Raw genomic sequence first — 4173 nt, 5'->3', positions numbered from 1 at the left:
TGAGGAAAGACTGTTGGGGTGGGGAGTGATCATTTATCTAATAAATATTCATGAAATCTTTAATATAGTATGTTTTAAAAGACCAGGGCGGGGTGCACAGAATCATATTACGGCACTTGCAAAAAATATGTTTAGTATATTCTAGAGTTTTAGTCTCTCTCTTACTTTAATTTCCTTTGTTGCACTAGCAGTAACAAGACTCGGGTTCAAATTCTCAATTGTTGGACTCTTGGAGAAAGTGGGTTTATTGTGCAACCTGAATTTGTTGGTATGTCATTGAATCTCACCCGAAAATAGCAACAGTCTGGAACCACCTGCAAAACAAGTTTCTAACTACACATATAGGTTTAATAGCTTTGGTGAAACAGGAGTCCAAATTTTTCATGACATCTCTTTTATCAAGTTGCACCCTGAAGACACTGCTTCCTATGAATCAAGGCCAGATGGTATTTTTAAATCATGACATTGGCCCCAAAGTAGCTCAGTTGTCTCAGAGCAGTGGTGTCACAAAAAAAAAACCCGACTAATGTTTTCTTGGGTAAATGCATTCTTCTACAGTAAGAGATACGCCTCACTTAAGCAGCACATAGAAGGTGAATTTTTGCACTCTGATCATTTATTTTAACGATTTCTTAGCCACCCTTCATCATTAAATGATTATAGGCTGGCATACATAGAAAAGTATGACTAGAATTAGCTATGCAGGGAGCGGCAGAAATGTGATGGAAAGGGCAGGTACCTTTTTCTTGGAATAGTTATTATATTATATATTTATATACCCCAAAGTACACATACCAAACAGCATGCTGTTGTCTACCCTCTGTCAGACCCTTGAAATGATGGTGGCCTACAGACACTAGAGCATTCTACAGGTCTAAACAGGCGGGAGGTGGAGAAACGTAATAGCACTGAAACAACGTCATCAATCAGTGCTCATGGTTGTAACTCAGCGGTGGGGAACCTGACGCCCAGGGGGCAAATGTGCCCTTCCAGGCCCCTCTGTCCAAGCATCAGGACTCCCTGAGCCATGCACAAGGTCAAACCACCATTGCTCCTGCTCCATGCCCTCCTGAAGTGCTTGTGTGTGTGCACAGAAGACTTTTGACTGGAATGTAGGCTGCTGTAGATGAGAGTCACAGCTGTTACTTTGCTGATTTTGGCCCCACCCACCATTGTCATGTGGCCCCCAGGAGGTTGTCCAGAAGGGAATGTGGCCCTTGGGCTGAAAAGTGTTCCCCACCACTGCTCGAGCTGGAAGCAGCTTATGCAGTAGTCATTTGAATGTCACCCAGCAGGGTAGTAGTGGCTGTTGATAATTCCTTCTCTCAGTAAACATAGTTTTCTATCCCTAACGCTGAACTAGATTGCTTTAAGGGCTAAGACCACTAGGGAGAGGGAATAATCAAAGACTACTAGTTACCTGTTGTGTAGCACGTTCCTTCCTTTTCATTTCCAGTTTTAGAAAATCACTGCTGATATCTCCACTGCTTGATTGGTTTTATGATTCAGTGCTTTCCCCATTGCGAAATATCCAGGAAGCATGTTTAGGCCATTTGTTTGGGGGCAGCTATGGAAACGTCCACAGGTGCAGATCTTTTAATTCTAGATCAGTGGGTAAAATGGGAATGCTATTTTTTAGGAACAGAAATAAAACTATTTTTTTTTTCTTATTTGAAATCTAAACTAGACCTCAGAGCCTACACTGCAGAAGTCAGAGATTATTGCAGTAATCAACTGTGCCCTGCAGCAATGAAAGCTGTAATTTCTGTACATTGAATTGCAAAGAACAAAGCATCCATCACAATTCACAGAGTGCATGAATTTAGAGTCTTCTCCCAAGAGGTTTGGGGGAGTATGCTGTACTTAAAAAAAAATAACCCCCACACTTTATCATTAACTCGCCAGTGCCAGTGAAAAACTAATTCCTCCATGTGTCGTCATCTTTTTTGGCACACCTCACCCAGCAATCGGGACAAGATGGCAGCAGTACCAAATGGAATTATGTCATGGTGAAGAGAATGTTAAGGTTCAGCAGATAAGCTAAAAGGAAATTGGGGGGGGGGATGACATATTTTGCAAAAAAAAAGAAGAATGTATGGGTTACAATAATATGCTTTCTCTGATGGTGTGATACTTTAATGATTTGTAGTTAATAGGTTATAGATTTAAACTATGTCCTTGTCAAATTCACTATCAATGACGAAAAATGCTCTTCGTTTTCTTCCGATTGTTACAAAATACATTTGCAACCTCCATATAGCCTTTTTACCTGCTTTATTGAAGCAATTGTGCATTAAACAAAACAAAGAACAAAGTGTGGCTAAATGAAGGTCGTCAAAATGGATTCCGTGTCACTGGAATGCTTGACCTTTTGTATCTTCGTCAACAATTAATGTCTCCTGGCTGGTTAATTTGTTTACACCTTAAAGCTTAAATACTTTTGACTTTGATGTTCATATTGCAGTCTGACTGCAGGGCATATGACGCTATTGCCAAACCGCTGGATTACTGATGTGTGTCAGGGGTGTTTCATATGATAAAGCATAACAGCAGCTACTTCCAGTAGAGACACATGCTGCAGTTTATGACCAGAGAATTCATATATAGGGAAAGTAAAATGTAATGTACTTTCCTATCTTCTCTATTCCTATATGATTTAACAGATGGGAAGAACTTCAGTGCCTTGATCCATGAAGCTGATCTTTGAAGAAGGCTGGTCTGTGTTGTCTTAGCGTTAGCATTTAGGTGTATTTTTCATGTCCAGATCTTTACAGCAAGCATACAGGACATGGGGGTGGGGGAGAGGAGGCAAAGCAGCCCCACAAGAGCTGCAAGTGAACATTGAAAAATGCCTTATACCAAGTCAGACCACTATCTAGCTCAGTATTTTCCCACACTGACAGCAGATCTCCAGGGTTTCAGAGCAGTTGCTTTATCAATGCAGCCTGTGATGGGACAGAAGAAGCCTTCGATTCCTCCAGGGCCTCATCACCCCTAACAGGCTCCATCTTTTTCTTGAGAAGTGGAAGGTCTTAAGGCAACAGGCCTCTGGCTTGGAGTCTATCATCCATCCTCAATTTGGACAAAACCCCAAATTTCACCCAGGCTCCCTTCATCCTCCCCCCAAGCCTGTAATTAATTGCACTTCTCTTATAGCCAACTTCACAGGACACACAATATTTCCATAAAAGAAAACCCAACACACCAGAACAACAGCACTGGCCTACACTTCAGGATGTAATGCTCTATTTTCCACCTGCCCCTGCAAGATGGATAGAAACCAGGTTACCCTGCAGGGCTAATATACCCCACACTCTCTTGGCCATAGCCCCCCCCCCCCCACACGGTAAATTGGTATAGTAATGACCTGTATCTGCATTGTAGTGCAATTTTTAAAATGCTTACAAGCTAGGGTAAGGCTGGTGGAGAGAATATGACATTTTTTGGTATATAGCAAGACCTGAGTTGGAAAGTTTGTAAGTTTCCATTTTTGCTGTTACCTTTGTCATTTTTGAGTTGACACATTACTCCTCAATCACAAAGTCTTGATACTTGAACTGATTCTTATGGGGCAACAATCACCTCTCCACCGGGAAAGACCTGCAGAAAAGGCAGGGTCAAGACAATGAGTGCTCCACTCTAGCCTTCTCTTTGTTGCAATTGGCTAGATCTGCTTTCCAAAATGTCAATCACTCTGTGACTTCGTTCATTGGCTAAAACCACTGAAAGACAGGAGCAAGCTAGTGCTATAGAAAACAAATGATAATAGCTGTTATGTCTTTTGTCTCATCTCTTGGGTTCTGTAAATGCCACAAGTGACTTTTTTTAATGGGAACCTGGGAATAGCTTCCACCCACTCCTGCTCCATGCTCACAGACACCTCTACATCTCCACTATTGCTACCACCCCAATAACTGCTGTCCCAAAGCCAGATACACAGTGGTGCCTCGCTAGACGAATGCCCTGCAAGATGAATTTTTCGCTTAACGAAGAGATTTTTCAAGCGGAGGTTGCCTCGCAAGACAAATTTGTTTTGTGGAAAATTCGTCTAGCGAATCGCGGTTTCCCATAGAAATGCATTGAAATTCAATGGGCAAAATTCAATTTTGCCTATGGGCAAATTTTTTTTCCCCCAATGCATTCCTATGGGATTCGCTAGACGAATTTTTTGCA

The sequence above is a fragment of the Zootoca vivipara genome, chromosome 1 (assembly GCF_965207765.1).
Source record: "Zootoca vivipara chromosome 1, rZooViv2.hap1.1, whole genome shotgun sequence".
In the NCBI taxonomy this organism is placed as follows: domain Eukaryota; kingdom Metazoa; phylum Chordata; class Lepidosauria; order Squamata; family Lacertidae; genus Zootoca; species Zootoca vivipara.
Note: the sequence above shows the minus strand (reverse complement) of the source record.